The following is a 21,255-nucleotide window of genomic DNA, read 5'->3' on the forward strand; positions in this document are numbered from 1 at the left end:
ACAGTTTATTTTCTCCTGGTATAGAGAGGGCATCTTTCATATGAGAGTTTTATCTCCTGCTTTCAGGAAGAAAAGGGGAAGTCACTAGCCTGGGCAACATGGTGAAACCCCGTCTCTACAAAAAGTGCAAAAAGTTAGCTAGGCGTGGTGGTGCGTGCCTGTAGTCCCAGCTACTTGAGAGGCTGAGGCAGGTGCATCCGTTGAGCCTGGGAGGTTGAGGCTGCAGTGAGACCTGACAGCACCACTAGCCTCCAGCCTGGGTGATAGAGTGAGGCCTTCCCCCCACAAAAAAAGAAAAGGGGCAGTCAGAGTACCCTTCCTGCACTTGCTGTTTTTCAAGTGCCTTTAGCTCAAAATAATCAGTATGCTGAAGTGGCCTATTTTGAGGTGGCATGTCCTGAACCCCTCAATTGTCATTCCATCCAAATATAGGTGTTTGTCTCTATATTATATACTAAAATGCAGAGTTTTAAATTTGTTTAGGAATAACTGTGAATAGCAGTGTCAGGTAAGAAGGTATGGGTATTTCTGGGAAGGACTATTTCTATTCCCTAAGAAAGGTTAAGTAAAACTGGGCCTCGAGATCTGTTAAAAGACTGTGAGGAAAAGCATGCCAGATAGAATGGGAGGAGATGGAGGACTAAGAAAATAAAGAGAGGAGTTTGATAATTAAATATAGACTGAAAATTACTAAAACTGAGACTATAGAACCTTTTATTCTAGGGAAAGCTCTGGACTCAGGGGACAGGTCCAGTTCATCCAAATCCATGTGAGGTGTGTGACAAGCTCTGCACTGAAGATGCTGTGTTTCTCCCTCCCTGGAGTACAAAGCCAGCATGTGGGAGTTGGTGCCCTGATTAGGGATATATGGTCCAACTTAGGAGACACATGTTTATTTTTATTTACATATTTACTTTTGAGACAGGGTCTTGCTCTGTTACCCAGGCTGGAGTACAGTGGGACAGTCACATCTCATTGCAGTCTTGACCTCCTGGATTCAAGTGATCTTCCCACCTCAGTCTCTAAAGTAGCTTGGACTACAGGCACTCACCACCATGCCCAGCTAATTACTTTTCTTTTTTTAAAAAGATGGGTCTCCCTTGCTGTCCAGGTTGACACATGCTTTAATATGAGAGTCTGAATTTTTTCACTTAATTTAACAATACAAATGTAACTCTTAATTTGAAAACAAACAGGACTTAACTTTAGCGCGGCACCAAACACTATCTTTAAGAAATTATATATTTAAACACAATTTACACTAACTCTGGTCTTTAGATTTAATTTTTTTTTTCTTTTTTTTTGAGACAGTCTGGCTCTCTTGCCAGGCGCCAGGCTGGAATGCAGTGGCACAATCTCAGCTCACTGCAACCTCCGCCTCCCGGGTTCAAGCAATTCTCCTGTCTCAGCCTCCCGAGTAGCTGGGACTACAGGCACACGCCACCACACCTAGCTAATTTTTGTATTTTTCTGTAGAGACAGGGATTCACCATGTTGGCCAGGATGATCTCGATCTCTTGACCTTGTGATCCACCTGCCTCGGCCTCCCAAAGTGCTGGGATTACAGGCGTGAGCCACCACGCCTGGCCTAGATTTAATTTTAAAGTCTCCTCCTGACTCACCCTGAGGTAGAATTCTCTGGAGGCAGAATCTTTCCAGGGCTTTTACACAACTTTGAAATTGCAGCCCGATTAGGGGTCAAGCACCAGCGCTGCTGTGCTGATCCTCCCAAGGCTCCTGACTAGGAGTTGTTCACAGAATCTTCCACCTCCTTAGTTCCTTCACCTTTCAGGGAGGCTGAGTAAGAAATTCTAGAGGAGAAGGGAATGACCACATGTGCTCCAGTTCCCTGCTCCGTCTTTTCTTCCTTTCCATCCTAGAAGAGGTGTGTGGACATCTCCATTCTGACAGGGAAGTGGGCGCATTTCTCAGTCAGAAAGGCCCCCACTGAGGAGCCGTCATCTCTGCCTCTCAGCTTTTTATCTCCTTTGGTTTACTGGCCAGGAGGAGGTATGCCTTCAGTTAGCAGGGTGTCTAATTCTATGAAAATGAAAATGAAAGCCACAAAGTGCCTCTCTTGTGGAGGATTATAGGTATAGATCAAAGAGTAAACCCCTTGAATAAGAATTTTAGCAAACTCCTCCCTCCCTTAAAAAAATTTAAGCAGACATTGAAAGTTACTTAAAACTGGTCTCTCAGGCTGGGTGCGGTGGCTCACGCCTGTAATCCCAGCACTTTGAGAGGCCGAGATGGGTGGATCACGAGGTCAGAAGATCGAGACCATCCTAGCCAACATAGTGAAACCCCGTCCTACTAAAAATATAAAAATTAGCTGGGCATGGTGGCATGTGCCTGTAGTCCCAGCTACTCAGGAGGTTCAGCCAGGAGAATTGCTTGAACCTGGGAGGCAGAGGTTGCAGTAAGCCAAGATCACGCCACTGCAATCCAGCCTGGCAACAGAGTGAGACTCCGTCTCAAAAAAAAAAAAAACACAAAAAAACTGCTCTCTCAAGTTGGGCCTTCTGATTCTGTCAATCTGGGGACTGCCTTGCCATTAAAGCAGTTATGGGTGCATTCAAGGAACAGGGAAAAAACTTCATGCACTGCTATCCCACAATGCATTACAATGACTTTGGGGTTGGGAGGATGAGGAAGGGCGTCATGTTCCCAATAAGACAGGAATTCTGTTTCTCCAATCTGGACATGCTCTTCCTGAGTGACTTCATTCACAGTCATGTCTTAATGCTAATCTCTCTCAAATCAAAACCTTCTGTGTACATAGAACTTCAGCCCTAAGCTTCAGGCCTATACCTGCACTAGCTGGGTAGAGCTCTGGCGTGAGTATTATCCCACCAGACTAAGAAGGTGCCTACCACTTAAGGCAAAGAAAGATGTTCTGTGTATGAGGAGAAGACCCTCTCATACAGAACTGAGGGAGGGAGAAAACAGGCAGATGGGTGGAGGTGGCACCCAAGGACCTGGTGACAATGAGGAATTCTGATGGAAAAGAAAAGAGAGAACTAGTTTCCTAACAATTTCCCTTGTGCCTTTAAATAGCACGTTGCCAAATGACTTGAGGCCCTTTAATAGCTTTGCTGGGAAATGCCTCCGTCCTGTGCCGTTGCTATGAGAAGCTTTTCTTTGTTTATTAGTTTGGTTTACAAAAGGCACCAGATGTTTAAAAACCTCAGGCCACATATATAATCAAAATGACATCATCCAAATGCTAACGATAGCAAACCCACTTCAAACACTTGCTCCCCAGCAGTGAGGGATACTGGCCTTTCCAAAACCCAGATCAATGTACCACCTTTAGTTCAACCCCCAAAAATGTTTGGTGACCTTTTTGTTTGTTTGTTCTTCACTCCCCTTGTAGAATTTTCCCCTGAAGTAGGAATGCAAACCTTAGCCTATTAAATAAAGGGCTATAGCCTGCTCTGAGTCTCCTGATACATATATAAAAATTTAGGTTTGTATTCTTTTAATTTCCTTGGGTTTGCCAAAGGAAATTAAATATATTTGCTCATTATTTCAGTTGTCTGTAAGTCATTTAGATCTGTGTCAGAATCCCTTTTGTAGCTTACAACTATGTGGAGGGAAGGCTTGTTTTTATTCTCATTCCAGCAAGATACAGAGCACTGCTGGGTAAAGATTAAGTTGCACAATATGAGAGTAAATATTTAACCTTTTTTTTTTTGAGACAGGCGCCAGGCTGGAGTGCAGTGGGGTGATCTCGGCTCACTGCAACCTCCACTTCCCGGGTTCAAGCAATTCTTCTGCCTCAGCCTCCCAAGTAGCTGGGACCACAAGCACGGGCCACCACGCCCAGCTAATTTTTGTATTTTTTAGTAGAGACAGGGTTTCACCACGGTCTCAATCTCTTGACCTGGTGATCCGCCCACCTCGGCCTCCCAAAGTGCTGGGATTACAGGTGTGATTAAGCATTTTTTTACCTGTAAAAAAAGAGCAATTTTCTACATGTCAACCTAATATTCAGTATATGTAATACTAAAAACGTGAAGTGTTGAGACAGATCCTTAACAGGTCTTCTTAGATTTTCCAGTAACCAGGTTCCAGGGAGAAAAATCAGTTGTTCTTTCCACCCTGACATGGTGTGGAGGGAATAGCCTTTTCTTAGGTCTTGCCTACACAGTGACAGGAGCTGTGACATGGTTGGCCTCCTTTGCCATGATGGCAATTCATATGATGCTGAAAAACAAGAAAATGTCCTTCCATCGATAAAGCCAAGCTTTAAAAAGAAAAGGAGGAAGCAAAAAAGGACAGTGAACAGTAACAAAGATCTCTGAAGGGATTGAAATGCCTGGGATGTTTCAACAAGGGGAACTAGATTGACTGAACCAAAATCAATTTCAAATAGACAATGAAGTGAACTTTAGAGTTAAAAAGAAGAAGGAGAAGAGGGGAGGCACAATTATATGTAGTAAAATGTCCTTGGAATGGGGAGAATAATAAATCGCCCTTGAACTCTAGACCGATTCTCCAGTATTTATTTGAAGTCCTTGAGCCCGAAGGCAGGTGAACTCTGCAAGAGAGTGCATCACCAGAAAAGAGCAAGCAACCTGGGGTACCGAAGATTAGGTAAGTCCTAACCATCAGATCAGGCTCCAATCATGAATCTTCACTCACTATTTGCACATATACACCATAGAATACTATGCAGCCATAAAAAACGATGAGTTCATGTCCTTTGTAGGGACATGGACGAACACAAGAACAGAAAATCAAACACCACATGTTCTCACTCATAGGCAGGTGTTTAACAATGAGAACACATGGACATAGGGAGGGAAGCACTACACACTGGGGTCTGTAGGGGGGAACTAGGGGAGGGACAGCGGGGGGTGGGGAGTTGGGGAGGGATAACATGGGGAGAAATGCCAGATATAGGTGATGGGGAGGAAGGCAGCAAACCACATTGCCATGTATGTACCTATGCAACAGTCTTGCATGTTCTTCACATGTAACCCCAAACCCAAAATGCAATAAAAAAAATATATATATATATATATAAAGAAATGTTCTCTATTTTTTTTTTTTTTAAGATGCAGTCTCACCCCATCACCCAGGTTGGAGTGCAGTGGTGCAATCTCGGCTCACTGCAACTTCCGCCTCCCAGGCTCAAATGATCCTGCTGCCTCAGCCTCTCGATTAGCTGGGATTACAGGAGTGTGCCACCATGCCTGGCTAATTTTTGTTATTTTATTTTATCTATTAATTTATTTGAGAGGGAATCTAGCTCTGTCACCCAGGCTGGAGGGCAGCAGTGTGATCTCGGCTCACTGCAGCCTCCACCTCCTGGGTTCAAGCAATTCTCCTGACTCAGCCTCCTAATAACTGGGACTACAGGCATGTGCCACCACACCCAGTTAATTTTTGTCTTTTTAGTAGAGACAGGGTTTCACCATGTTGGCCAGACTGCTCTGAAACTCCTGACCTCAGGTGATCCACCCACCTCACCCTCCCAAAGTGCTGGGATTACAGGCTTAAGCCACCGGGCCTGGCCTAATTCTGGTAATTTTAGTAGAGACGGAGTTTTATAATGTTGGCCAGGCTGGTCTCAAACTCCTGACCTCAAGTGATCCGCCCGCCTCCACCTTCCAAAGTGCTGGGATTGCAGGTGTGAGCCACCACGCCCAGCCTGAAGTTATTATAGCCATCCCAACAATTTTTGAACTAAGTTGAGAATCACGATGATTTTTGAAAACTGAGTTTTTTCAATATTCTCCCCTTTCTACAGAGTTAAATCTTGTTTTCTCTGCTAAGAACAGACTAAACAAAGGTTATGGCAATGTCCTGAGCACTCAAAATACAGCCATGCACCAAAAAGAAAGGCCAGAATCTTCCCTAAAGTTATCCATTTGGCCAAGAGGAAAGCGTTGAAAATGACTGATTGTCAAAAACTGTACTCAGCATGTTGAAGACACAACAATTCTAGAACTTATATTGGGATGACATGTTCAAGAATACAAATGATGAAGTAGATTTATGATACTTGAGTTAGTGTTTTGAGGAGGGTTCTCAGGGTCTCTCTTAAAAGGCTTTACTTCCTGCCAAAGTTCCCTTACAGACTACATGGAATACTTAGTGAATCTGTCAGGACATGAAGCCCTACAGATTTGGGTACCTATCTAACCACAATATTATGCTTTTTAAGACATTTTTATGTTAAGTTTTTAGAGATGGGAGAAGCTTTATTCTGATGCTTCTAGGAGCAGAATTGCCATTGTTAAATAAAAATACAGTACCAACACATATTCATCTCTTTAGGCACCAAGAAAGCATTTCTTTGTTGCAACTTTCTGCATTTGTCACATAATCGAGTGCTTTTCTAAAAGATAAGATAGTTTTAAGTACCAACTCTGAAATCTTAGAATCCTTCCCCTATCTCACCTTCCATCTGACCAGGTGTGGAGATAGAATAATTCCCCTTGTCCACCACCAACCATGTCCACATCCTAATCCCCGGAATGTGTAAATGTTGTATTAAATGTCCAAAGAGACTCTGCAGATATGATTAAGGACACTGCTATAAGGAATGGTCCTGGGTGACATGGATGGGCCCACTGCAATCACAAGGGCCTTATAAGAGGGAGGCAGGAGATAAATGGAGTAGTAGGAGACGCAGCAGCAGAAGCAGGAGGCTGGAGTGAGGCGAGGAAGTGGCCATGATCCGAAGAGTGTAAGTGGTCTCCAGATGCTGAAAAAAGCAAGAAATGGATTCTTCCCTGAAGCCTTCAGATGCTCTGCTGACACTCTGATTTGATCTGCAGAGATGTAAGAGAATAAATTTACCTTGTTTCAGGCATGGAGTATATGGTAATTTGTTACAATGGCGATAGAAAATGAACTCATCAGAGGTTGGTAATGCTTTGGTCATCTGTGTAATTGTTTCTGGAGCTTAGGTAATCGATCCAGAGCAGAGCACTTGGAAAGGACAAGGCTCACACATACCCCAGGCCCACGGACTTACGATCCCGGGCTCATGGCCTCTGAGTCCACACGCCTGAGTTATGGTGCTGGTTAGGAAAGGCATGAGCACATTTGTTACATCTCAGCCTTGCTGGTTAGCTTATGGGATGCCAGATTAGTTAGGGTTCTACAGAGAAGCAGAATCAATAAAGTGTGTACAGGTGTACGGACAGGTTAGATAGGTAGATGGATGGATGGATGGATGGATGGATGGATTGATTGACTGATCGACTGATTTTAAGAAATTGTGAAGGCTGGTAAGTTCAAAATCTGACAGGAGAGGCCTCTCAGGACAGAGTTGCAGTTCAAGTCCAAGGCAGTCTGCTGGACACACAGGAAGAGCCGATGTTGTAGATGAAGTCTACAGGCAGTCTGCAGGGGAGCTCCCTCTTGCTCTGAGGTCAGCCTTTTGTTCTATTTAGGCTTTCAGTGGATTAGATGAGGCACACCCACATTATAGAGGGCCATCTACTTTACTTGAAGTCCACTGATTTAAGTGCAAATCTTGTCCAAAAATACCTTCACAGAAACATCCAGAATAATGTTTGACCAAATATCAGGGCGCCCCATGGCCCAGCCAAGTTGACATATAAAATTAACCATCACAACGGCCAGGAAGGCATCTGCATCCACCAAGTGGTCCAACATTTTCCCAACAAAGCATTTGTCATTTAACTTTATGCTAGAGTCAGCTTAATGAAAAGGACCTATACGAAAACACAAGTCATATCCATAAGAAGCTAAGCCCTTCAAGAAAAATGCACAGCCAGAACTTATGACAGAATGGAGACTGTTCCACTCCTTTTTGCTGCTTCTCCACAAGTCAATGCATCCAAAGCAGTTTATCTCTGCAGGACTCCCACTCTGCTGTACAATCTGGCAGCCATATTCCTTAACCCAATAGGGGAAAAGCATCGTCATTTACAATTCACTCCCTACCCACGATGGGAAGCTTGACCGTTCTGATTTTCTTTCTCGTCTATTCTTTCTCTTCTCTTCCCCCTCTCATCATCTTGCTATTGTCTCCTGCCTCCACATTTTTTTTTTTTTGAGACAGGTCTCACTCTGTCACCAGGATGGAGTGCAGTGGTGCGATCATAGCTCACTGCAGCTTTGACCTCCCATAAAACAATCCTCCCACCTCAGCCTCCTGAATAGCTGGGACTACAGGCATCCACCACCATACCCAGCTATTTTTTTTTTTTAGGAGAGATTGGGTCTATGTTGCTTAGGCTGGTCTCAAATTCCTGGGCTCAAGTGATCCTCCTGCCTCGACTTTCCAAAGTATTAGAATTACAAGTATAAGCCACTGCACCAGGCCATCCCTCCACTTTTCTAATTCTTCATCCTTGTGCTTTTGTGAACTGGTTGGTGAAAATTTAGAAAAACTGAAAAGGAAGTGCTATTCTACTTTTTCTCCAAGTCTTTGCAACAGTGCTGGAGATGGAGGAGATATAAAGTGAGCATGAGATTGAGAGACAACAAGAAGAATCAATGAGAGACTCTGAGCGTCTAAGTGTGTGTGTGTGTCAGTGTGTGACTGTTTAGAGACTCACTGGGGTTTTGAGGTGCTTTTATTCTGGTGTATATTTTAAGTGCAAGGGCAAAGGAAGTAAGTATAAAATGGGGTAGGATGAAATTAGGAGTGAATGAAAGTGTAGACTTGACCTTTATTTGAAATTTACTTGTTAAAATCCCTACCTTGTGTGACAAGTTCACAATGTTGAGGATACCAAAATGAGCCACCTGGGCCCGTGTTTTGAAGGCACTAATCATCTCATACCAATCCTTGTGTCCTTTTGAATCCACTTGCACTCGGCCCACACAGTTGTGCATGATTCCATGCCCTCACACACATGGGTTTCTCTCAGTTTCCTGTATGTCAGTCTCTTCTCCCACCCTCCCCAGCAAAGACAGTGAAGGGAATGCCCTCACAGGGCCATAGCAGGCTTCCAACTCCCTCTGGGTTCTCCCAGAGCACCTAAGTCCATGCAGAGGTGTTCAAATTGATAGAAACCTACTGATTTGGACAAAACAATATCTCTCCCAGCCTACAATAAGCCTTTCTGGATGAAGCCTGGTTTTTCACCTGGTTTGTTTCATGGTACAGGCTTTATTAACTAAATTTTAATAAGAGAAAACCAGCTTTGGACAGCTGCTGGTGGTTTCCGTCTGCGATGTGTCCAACAGAATCGCACAGTGCCGTGCCCTGCGGTTGTCAACACTGTCATCTCTGGATGTTCATAAGTGATAGGACTGCACAGCAGATTTCTGCTGGCTTCTCCACCGGGTGAGAAACAGGGAAGCCCATGTCTGAGAAGGGGGCTTCTTGGAGCCCGGGAGTCACTCAGGCATTCAGCCCAGGGTCACCTTCGTTAGGACTGTCTCATGATTCCATTGTTAACTCTGCTTTGGTTTGGCAAATAGAAATGTGGCCTTTTGAAGTATTTCTCACTATTAAGCAGGTTCCTAAAAGCTTTATTCTCCTTTACCTGGGGACACTGTTGAGATTTCATTAGCACTTCTTAATTATATGCATTTTAGGGTATGTTATGGCCCCTTTAAAAAAATCTGCATGCCTGCCCTGCCCTTAAAATGGCTATCTGGTAAAATGATTAGAAGAGAAGGAGATGAAATTATGAGACCTGCATTGCAGTGACTCAGAGAGTAGCAAGAGCAGTTCATTTAGAAGGGAAAAAAACTTAACTGCAAAGGGTCAGGCTTGTACAATATCTCCATTTTAATCTTGTGGCTACGAAGTGATTCAGAGCTACTCTGACAAATGTAGAAACTTTCAAAGTCTGGGGAGTGAAATATTCTCTAATAATGAATCTTCCTTTTTTTGATTAGTGTGGAACCTGCATCCTGCTTTCAGAGGCAGGATTCAGTTTTCTTATTCATTTTCACCACAGTTGGAATGGAAAAATTGAAATCATTGCTCTAATGGCAAGAAACATCTTATGGTACTCAGAGCCAGCAGTCAGTACAGACAGGCGCAGACCGGGGCGCCTTTTGCTCCTTTTTTGTATGAAAAGAGCTTCACTCCACTGAAACAGATGATTTTCTAGTAGAGGCTAACATAAAAAAATATTTTTTTCTTTATTAGGATTTATCAGTTTTGTGTCTCTAATTGACATCTATGGACCAGCCAGAAAATTGTACTATTCAGTCTAAGGTCAGGGACTTTTGAGAGGTCCAGGAGGTCCCAACTGGTGTGTGGAAACTCGAGCTGCAGAACTCCAAAAAGTAGGCGAGGGTGAGAGAGACAAGCAGGGCCTTTATCTAGGGAAGGCAGGCAAAACTTTCGGATTTCCGTATTTCTCCAAAAGGTGAAAAACGAGGAAAGAAAACTGAAGGGGAGAAGGGAGACATGAAACAAAAAGAATTAATGAGTATCGAGCCCTTTATGTGCCAGCCCAATTAGAGTTGCTTTACCCACATTACTGCATTTAATCCTCACAACGGGTGAGGTAAATCTGTTGCCTCTCCAGGAGTCACTTCCCTCGCTTTCCATCCCTCCTGTCCCAGTCACATGACTTAAATGCTAGAGACCCACTTTGCCTTCATGTTAACAAATGACCAAGGGACCCAGTTCTGACTACAGGACATAACACTAAGTGTGTGGGGGGATTTGGGAAACAGTTTTCCTTCAAGACAAAACAAGCACACATAGGAAGAGAGCTCTCTCATCACCTGAGCTGCCTCTGGCTTCCTACATACCAATGCAATTGTCTAAGGACCCAGTACCTGGAGCTACAGCAGCCATCTTGCAAGAAAGAGACCAAAAGTTTCCATGTGAGGGCAGTGGAATGGAGGATGAAAAAAGTTTCATTCTTCATGACATTGTTGAGACCACTGATTGAGCCCTAGAACCACCTACCTCTGGATGTCTTTTGTGTGAAATAAAACTCCTCATTATTTCAATCACTTTTAGATGGATGTTCTATTACTTGCAGTCAAAAGCATTCTAATAGACACAACACGCCTATTTCCATTTTACCAAATTTGTTTCATCCCACAAACCAGGAAAATTAAATCACTGACCACTAGAATAGAAGCCAAAGATAGTTGCTTTATAATCTCTCTGAAAAAATATCTTGTCCAGTCCTTTAGTTTTTAGCATACTACATTTCCTCCTCACTGTCCTTCATGATAGATAACACATGATGGTCATGAAACGACCATGTACCACAGATGATAACCTTATTTCCTATTACTTCTTGTGGCATAGGTGCTAAAAGCTTAATCCCAGTCATCAACCACTAGCCTTAGAATTTGGCCAACACCCTTCTCCACCGAGAAGACAGAGACAGATACAAGTTTAGAGGCTAGTACTGTGAGGCCAATCTAACATATGAACCTTTGATTATAAGCTCTTACTATGATAATGATATCAGGTTCACAGTTTGGGACAATTCTGCAGAAAAATGAGGATGCTGCTCAAAATGGGTCTTAGCAAAATCATCAGTCACACTTAAGCTTTTAGTCACAGACATAACATATTACATAATATATGACATTTTCAAAAAGACAAAACTATGGTAATAAAGAAGAATAGTGGTTGCCAGAGGTTCAAGGTAGGACGAGGATGTGACAATAAAGAGATGGCATGCAGGAGTTTTTTGGGGAGTGACAGAATTGTTCTGTATCCTGATTGCAGCAGTAGTTACACCAATCTATGCATGTTTATTCCCTGAAGTATATACCAAAAAGAAATCAATCACACAGCAAACATGATAGTTAACTGAAAGGCTGAAAGTGTTTCCTTTAAGATCAGGCTTAAGAAAAAGGCAATAGAGAAAGAAAAGGATATCCACTTTCACCACTTCTAGTCAACATAGTACTAGAAGTCCTAGCCAGAGCAATTAGGCAAGAAAAAAAAGCATCTGAATTGGAAAAGAGGTAAAACTATGTCTGTTTGCAGGTGACAAGATCTTATATGTAGAAAAGCCTGAAGAGCTCACTGAAGAAAACTGTTTGAACTAATAAATTCAGCAGAGTTGCAAAATATAAAATCAATATTCAGAAATAAGTTGTGTTTCTCTACACTAATGATGAACAATCCAAAAAGAATATTCAGACAGCAATTCAACTTACAACAGCATAAAAAAACAATTGGGGGCCCAGGTGTGGTGGCTCACACCTATAATTCCAGCACTTTGGGAGTTGAAGCCTGGGAGTTCAAGACAAGCCTGAGCAATATAGAGAGACCCTGTCTCTAAAAAAATTTTTAAAATTAGCTGAGGGGCCGGGCATAGTGGCTCACACTTGTAATCTCAGCATTTTGGGAGGGCAAGGCAGGCAGATCCCTTCAGATCAAGAGTTTGAGACCATCCTAGCCAACATGGTGAAACTCCATCTCTACTAAAACTACAAAAATTAGCCAGACACAGTAGTACATGCCTGTAATCCCAGCTACTTGAAAGGCAGAGGCACAAGAATCTCTTGAGCTTGGGAGGTGGAGGTTGCAGTGAGCCAAGATCATGCCACTGCATTCCAGCCTGGGCAACAGAGTGAGACTCTGTCAAAAAAAAAAAAAAAAAATTAGCTGGGCATGGTGGTGGTGGCGGCACACTCCTGTGGTCCTGTCTACTCAGGAGGCTAAAGCGTGAGGATTGCTTGAGCCCAGGAGGTTGAAGCTGTAGTGAGCCATGATCATGCCATTCCACTCCAGCCTGGGCAATTCAGCGAGACCCTATCTCAAAAAAAATATATATATATACACACACACACACACACACACACTCACACACACATATAATAATGTAGACACATATATAATATATATACATAAATATATAGAAATAATAATTTGGAATAAAGCTAACAATAAGGTGAAAGACTTTTACATTGAAAACTATAAAATGTTGCTGAAAGAAATTAAAGAAGACATCAACAAATGGAAAGAAATTCTATGTTACGGATTGAAAGGCTTAATATTGTTAAGATATTAATACTACCCAAAGCAATCTACAGATTCAATGCAATGCCTATCAGCATCTCAATGGCTTTATTTTTGCAAAAATGGAAAAATCTATTTCAAAATTCACAAGGAACCCCAAATAACCAAAACAATATAAAAAAAGAAGAACAAAATTGGAAGTCTCACATTCCTGATTTTAAAACTTAATACAAAGCTATAGTAATTAACACAGTGTGGTACTGGCATAAAGACAGACATATAGACCAATGGAATATGATACAGAACCCATAAACTGTGACGTATATGATCAAATAATTTGTGACAAGGGCCAAAACCATTCAGCAGTGATTTCAACAAATGACATCAGGAAATCTGGATCTCCACATGCAAAAAAAAAAAAAAAAAAGAAGAAGAAGTTGGGATCCTTACCTTATACCATATGCAAAAATTATCTCACAATGTACCTAAACATAAGATGTGAAACAATAAAACTCTGAGAAAACTCTGGTAAAAGCTTCACTACATTGGATATGGCAATGATTTCTTGGATATAACACTAAAGGCAGAAACAACAAAAGAAAAAATAGACAAACTGGTTTTAAAATCTAGTGCATCAAGAGACTATCATCACTCCCAACAAAGTGGATTCCATCCGCTATACAAGTTCAACGAAACAAGATGTACACTGAGACTGACTCCCTGTGGTGACCATGAAAGATGGTGTCATTTTCTTGTGGGCAACAGCTATAAAAGCGCTTCCTTCATTACAACCCAAAATGCTAGAATTTCAAAATAACGATCACCTGCAACTCTCAAACAAACAAAACCATTAATGATATCCAAAACAACGAATAGATGAAATGTGTAGTATTTCTTAGAGGACAAAACAATATTACATTGATTATGCTCTTTAAATTTTCCATTATCCTTGCAATCTGATTTCTACTTTTAAGAATTTACATTCTTCTTCAAAGCAGATTTGAATTCAAAATTTATATATTGTTCAGTCAAACAAATTCTCCCTACAGAGATAAAATAAACTGTAACTTTAATTACTTTTCACCTCCTGAGATAAGATACAATCTCCAAAGGATACAAAATATTTTACATGTACTTCCCACCTTTGTAGAGACCCTCATCCTTCAGTACTTGTGAGAGTGATTGGGTCAACAGCAAAGAGTTCTTGAGGTAAATTCTGCAATTCTATATGACATAACTTAAATGTTTCCATTTGTGAAAATCAGCTCTCTGCATTTTCAGACAAAATTTAGTTAATGTCAAATTGAGGGAAGTGCTAAACCTCAGCAAATTAAATTTTGAAAAATACTCCCAGCCAGATGTGGTGGCTCACACCTGTAATCCCAGCACTTTGGGAGGCAGAGGCAGGTGGATCACTAGCAGCCAGGAGTTCAATGCCAGCCTGGGCAACATAGCGAAATCCTGTCTCTACTAAAAATATAAAAAAATTAGCTGGGAATCCCAGCTACTTGGGAGGCTGAGGCAGGAGAATTGCTTAAACCAAGGAGATGGAGAAAAAAAAAATACTCCTGCCTTGAGGAATCAGAATGAGGTAGGAAAGCACAGTGATTAAACCCGTGGGTTCTCAGCACAGACTGCCCAAGTTCAAATCCTGGCCCTGCCATTTATTATACAAACGATGTGACCTTGAAGAAGTTATTTCTCAGTAACCCAGTTTTAAAAGGAAACAACAGCACAGTATAATAGTCCTCCTTATCTGCATGGCACGTGTTCCAAAACCCGTAGTGGACGCCTGAGACCACAGATAGTCCTGGACCCAATTGCTGTCATTTGGAACACGTTTCAGTTAATGTCTTCCACCCACAGATTTAATGCCTTTTCCATCCTAAGTAAGCACTGATCACATACTGTGGCCATCACTTTTGCAGTCTGAGGTACAACAGCAAAACTGGCAAACATTTCTCTTTCTCTTTTCATGATAAAAATGGATAAAATTTTTACTGTGGATCTTAGCAACCTCAGCATACTATTTTTTTCCCTTTCTTTGGTTTAGAACATTCAGCTTTTCATTTAAAGCAAGCACTTTACACCTTCTCTTTGGCATATCCGAATTGCCAACATCACTACTCTTGCACTTTGAGGTGATTATTAAGTAAAATAAGGGTTACTTGAACACAGTCACTGTGATACTGCGACAGTCAATCTGATAACCTAGAGGGCTCCTACATCACTGTCACTATTGAGGGGGCAGCATGGACAGCGTGGAGATGCTGGACAAAGGGATGGTTCACAGCCCCAGAGGGATGGAGCAGGATGGCCCAAGATTTTGTTATACTACTTAAAATAGCCTGCATTTAAAACTTATGAATTATTTCTGGAATTTTTTATTAATATTTTCAGACCACACTTGACCTCAGGTAATAGGAACCATGGCAACTGAAAACCATGGATGAAGGGGAACTATGATATCCGTCTCACAGAAATGCTGGAAAGGTGAGAAACGCACCCACAGCACTTAGTGTCAGAGTAAATGACATTTAGAAAGGGCTCAATACATACTAGCAATTATTACGTTCCTGGATACTTTTCCGTGACCTTTTGTAAACCATATTGCTTATAAATTGCACTAGAAATATCCATTTCATATCCCATTGCCTCACACAATTTCAGTTACTACTCAAGCCCACATTTATCCTATAATGACAAACAAATATAAAGTTCTATTTTCTTTAAATAAAACCACATCACAAAAGCAGAATTATTATTAAAACAAATCAGCCTCTGGCATGATATTTCAGAGATTTTCGTAAGTTTTTTTCAAGGTAAATTGGCCATTCTTCATCATAAAAGCAGTCGCTATAGCAATACTTCAATTGACTCTTGCACAACTGAAAGAGACCTCGAAAATAAAATAGCAAAATGGCAAAAATTAAAAAAGAAAATCCAGCTGCCTATTCATGGTAAAGTTCAGGTCTGCTCCATGACTACCTCTACCTCTACTCAAATAAATCCTCCGCCTCTGAAATATGACCAACGGTGAAGGAAAAAAAAAGACACTATCAACTGAGTAAAAACACAACTCACAGAATGGGAAAAAATATTCACAAATCATGTATCTGATAAAGGATTAATATCCAGAATCTGTTTTTAAAATTCAAACAACGAAACACCAAAACACTCAGTTGAAAATGAGCAAAAGGACTTGAAAAAAAATCTCCAAAGAGATTTTATGACTAATAAACATATGAAAAGATGGTCAACATCTAATGATTAGAAAAATACAAATCAAAATCACAATTACATATAATTTCATGCCAATTAGGATGAGTGCTATTTATTTATTTATTTTTCGAGATGGAGTCTCGCTCTGTTGCCCAGGTTGGTCAGCTCACTGCAACCTCCACCTCCCCGGTTCAAGCAATTTTCCTGCCTCAGCTCCCTAGTAGCTGGGACTACAGGTGCACACCACCACACCTGGCTAACTTTTAAAAATATATATTTTTAGTAGAGATGGGGTTTCACCGTGTTAGCCAGAATGGTCTCCATCTCCTGACCTCGTGATCTGCCCACCTCAGCCTCCAAAAGTGCTGGGATTACAGGCGTGAGCCACTGCGCCCAGCTAGGATGACTGTTATTTAAAAAAAAAAGCAGGAAATAACAACTTTTGGCAAAGATGTAGAGTAACTGGAACCCTTGTGCATTGCTGGTAGGAATGTAAAATGGTGCAGCCATTAGGGAAAACAGTATAACAGTTCCTCAAAAACTTAAAAATGGAACTACCATATTTATTATTCAACAATTTCACCCCTAGGTGTATACCTGCTCATGTTCACAGCAGCATTATTTACAATAGCTCAAAGGTAGACACAACTCAAGTATGCACTGAGAGATGACTGGATAAGCAAAATGAGACATACATACAATGGACTGTGATTCAGCCTTCAAAAGAAGGAAATTCTAGCTCGCGCTACGACATCGATGAACCTTAAGAACATAATGCTATGCGAAATGGGCGACTCACATAAAAACAAGTACTATACAATGCTACTTATATGAGGTACCTAGAGTAGTAAAATTCAAAGACAGAAAGTGGAACCGAGATTATCACCAGGGGCAGAGGGAAGGGAGAATGAGGAGCTGTTTAATGGATGTAAAGTTTCAGTTTTGCAAGCTGAAAAGAGTTTGAAGGTGGACAAAGGTAATGATTGTACAACCATGTGAATATACTTAATGCCACTGAACCCTACACTTAAAAATGGCTAAAGTGGTCCTGGGCGGTGGCGGCGCGGCGGTCACCGTGATGGCTGCGGGGCTCGGAGGCTGCCCACCGGGCAAGGAGAGGGCCCAGCGCCCGATCTCCATGGCCGCTGCTCAAGAGTGGCCTGCACCATGGCCGCCTCTGCCTCTTCTGCGGCCTCCATGAAGACCTACAAGGGGTGCCCCAGCAGGATGGCGGGGACCGAAGAGAAGTTGATCGGGGACTTTGATGAAAAGCAATAGGAAGCAAATGAAACAAACGCTGGCAGAGATGGAGGATGAGCTACGTTACGCACCCCTATCTTTCCGTAACCACATGATGTCTAAGCCTCAAAACCACCGGAAGCACCTTGCCAAACTCCACCGGAAGGTGAGAAGCACACCTCTGACAGCCACACCTGGAGGCCGAGGAGACACGAAATACAGCACAGATGTCGTAGAGCATGAGCGTATGAATCAGCTACAGTCTCAAAGGGCAATGCTTCTGCAAGGCACTGAAAGCCTGAACTCGGCCACCCAAAGTATTGAACGTTCTCATTGGATTGCCATGGAGACCGACCAGATTGGCTCTATGATTTATAGAAGAGCTGGGAGAACAACGAGACCAGTTAGAATGCACCAAGAGTAGACTGGTAGACACAAGTGAAAACTTGAGCAAAAGCCGAAACATTCTCCGCTCAATGTCCAGAAAAGTGACAACCAACAAGCTGCTGCTTTCCAACAACGTCCTACTGGAGCTCGCCATCGTGGGAGGCTGGGTTTACTATAAATGCTTTGGCAACCATTGAACTTCCTATAGGGAAGGGTTTGTGGACCAGACCTTGTGAATGCATGATGTTAGGGATGTGGATGGAATAAGCATATTGCTGCTGTGGGCTAACAGTTTCGGGATGCACTGTGCAGCCAGACTGTGGGAGGAGGGAGGAAAGATGGAAAGCCGCTTAACCAGTATGATATACCAAGTTAATAAATGCTGTTTATGACTTCTTTAAAACAAACGGTTAAAGTGATAAATTTATGTACTTACTACTTTCAGCATTTTTAAGTGTAAATCTTAACTATTTACTACTTTAACCCCCACCCCCCACTCCACACACACACTCAAGCTCAACACGCCATACCTGGAGTTTGGAATGGCAGATATGAAAAACCGTTTTTGCGTGGGTAATTACACGTGCACCAAGCATCTGAACAAGCCAAATACCACTAAAGAAGATGGCATGATGATGGCTACAGCTGAAAGCTGCAGCGTCTTTGGAAAAGTTAGGACAGCATGCTTGTCTGTGTGAGGTTCCTGTCTTGCTAGTTTCATTGGGAATGAATCGTATTCATATCAATGGAGAGTTTTATTAACTTGGGTTTATTGGGTTCACTAAAATAGTCCCATTATTTAAGTACTCAAAAAGTTCTTCAGCCAGAGACATCTTATGTCACTACATCACTGAACAGAACTCTGTCAAGGATGCTGTGTAGATCACTTTTTGGCACAAGGAATTCTTTCTCTTAAATATATGGGAGCCTCCACATGGCCCTTAAAAAGACACTGACCTCTTTGAAACTAGGACTGCAAGATCTACTGAACTGGGGGCAACTCCCAGTTGCACAGATTCTTCTTAACTCTGGTTCCCAGAAAAACTAAATAAAGGAATCATCAGAAGACTCAAAATAGAATCTGTCACATACCAATCCTATGAGATAATGCATGATCTTGCAGAGGCTTTAAGAAGAAAGAAGACAGATAATCTGAGGCTGTGTTTAACGTGGTTTATTGGCTTCTATGGACTCAAAGACCATGAAAACAATCCTTTTCTTCCATAAGAATTTATTTCGTGTATGTGTGTGTGTATGTACACACACACACACACACACACACATATATGCATATATTTGTTAAACTGAAAATAATGTTTAAATCCTAGGATTAGGACTAGTATCAGCAGAAAGAAGGAGTTCCTGACTCCCTGACTTCCTTCCAGCCAGATGAGATACCATCAGTCTCTCAGCCAATACAGAAACAGTCTGCATTTCAAGATGTTCATCTTTGACCTCTTTTGCATAATCAGGGGTTTTTAGATGGCTTATAGCTTCACGTAGGCTTCTTTGGTTCACACTAGTGAGAGTTTCCGATAGGGACCAAGGTCAGTTTTTGACCTCTGGAATCCTCAATATGTTATCTTCAAGGCAGCTGCCTTCCTAGTGTCTTATAAATTAGCTGTGTATTTTCTGGGATCAACCACATCCTTGGAAAACTGACTGCAGCTCATCCAAGATACTTGGCCCCTATATTTCTCTCTCCAGAGACAGCTGTGTGAAGATTTCAGGAGCAATAACTCAGATAGAGGGTCCTCAGTGGTCAGCAGAGCCCCAAATTTGGATAAGGTTTCACTTGAATATTCATTGGCCTTAGCAGTCTGGCAAAAGTAGGAAACAACTCCTAATTCCACGGGGTCAAATATCCTCTCTGACACTAAAATGGAAAAGATTAACTGACTCACGGAAAGGATTCTGTGATAAATCTAATGTCCTGGGGCCACTTTCCTAACAGCACCTCCTCTTCTCATCACTCATCTCCCTTGTGTGTCTCTTGAATAATATCATTCTCAAGGATTTAATAAAGATTTATCTGTCAGCAGCCCAAGTCAAAGCCTCTAGAGAAGCTGGTATATTGTTTGAAAAATCCTGGTCCCTCAGTCCCTATGAAGTATAGGAATAAAGAGAATGTAAGGGAAAAGATGTCTGTTGGGGACAACCCGAAGCCAATAGTATTACGGGTTTAGAAAGGATTATGAGACATCAGACCAATAGAGATATTTAAATAGACTAGGAGTTAGATGCTATTAGCAATTATTGTTAATTTGGTGTGATAATCGTATTGTGGTTACAGTTGTATTTTTGTGTTTTTTAATTAGTGATAAATACAAGGATAACTAGTTTCAATGCATTCCACTTTACTGACATTAGCAGATACTGCACTTTTTATAAATTGAAGGTTTGTGGCAGCTCTGCACAGAGCAATTCTATCAGTGCCATTTTTCCAACAGCATTTGCTCACTCCATGTCTCCGTGTCACCTTTTGGTCAACTTTTTCATTATTATTGTATCGAACAATGATATCATGTACATCAGACTTGTTCATTTTATTGTATCTGTTATGATGATCTGTGATCAGCGATTTTTGATGTTACTATTGTAGTTGCTTTGGGGTAACACAAACCATGCCCATGTGACAGTGAACTTGATAAATGTGTGTGTTCCATCTGCTCCACCAGTTGGCCATTCCCCTGTCTCCTTCCCTCTTCTCAGGCCTCCCAATTCTCTGAGACATAACAATAATGAAGTTAGGCCAGTTAATAACTCTAAGTGTTCAAGTAAAAGGGAGAGTTACATGTTTCTCACTTTACATCAAAAGCTAGAAATGATTAAGCTTAGTGAGGAAGGCATATTGAAAGCAGAGATACGCTGAAAGCTAGGCCTCTTGTGCCAGTTAGCCAAGTTGTGAATGCAAAGGAAAAGCTTTTAAAGGAAATTAAAAGTGCTCCTCTGGTGAACACATGAATGATAAGAAAATATAAGTCTTACAGCTGATAGGAAGAAAGTTTTAGTGGTGTCGATAGAAGATCAAACCATCTACAACATTCCCTTAAGCCTAATTCAGAGCAAGGTCCTAACTCTCTTCAATTTTCTAAGGCTGAGAGAGGTGAGGAAACTGCAGAAGTAAAGCTGGAAGCTAGCACAGGTTGGTTCATGAGGTTTAAGAAAAGAAGCCACCAGGCACGGTGGCTCATGCCTGTAATCTCAGCACTTTGGGAGGCTGAGGCAGGCAGATTGCTTGAGCCCAGGAGTGAGATCAGTCTGGGTAACATGGTGAGACTTCATCTCTACAAAAAAAATAAAAAATTAGCTCGATGTTGTGGCACATGCCTGTAGTTCCAACTACTCAAGAGGCTGAGGTGGGAGGATGGCTTGAGCCCGGGAGGTTGCAGTGAGCTGAGATTATGCCACTGCATTCCAGCTTGAGTGACAGAGACAGACACTGGTCTCAAGAAAGAAAGAGAAAAAGAGATAAGGAAAGAGAGAGAGAGAGAAAAAGAGAGAGGAAAGGAAGG

At 41.8% G+C, this 21,255-nt stretch overlaps 1 long non-coding RNA gene and 1 pseudogene across 8 annotated transcripts in view; one reads left to right on the forward strand and one right to left on the reverse strand.

The window, feature by feature from the left end:
- The window catches only part of LOC105734264 (uncharacterized), a 146,382-nt gene that overhangs the window by 98,309 nt on the left and 26,818 nt on the right, over positions 1-21,255 (reverse strand). The gene's annotated exons all lie outside the window — the stretch shown is intronic.
- On the forward strand, positions 15,342-17,937 carry LOC110567009 (vesicle transport through interaction with t-SNAREs homolog 1B-like; annotated as a pseudogene).

The sequence above is a fragment of the Aotus nancymaae genome, unplaced genomic scaffold (assembly GCF_030222135.1).
Source record: "Aotus nancymaae isolate 86718 unplaced genomic scaffold, 86718_ANA_hifiasm-v0.15.2.pri h1tg000011l, whole genome shotgun sequence".
In the NCBI taxonomy this organism is placed as follows: Eukaryota; Metazoa; Chordata; class Mammalia; order Primates; family Aotidae; genus Aotus; species Aotus nancymaae.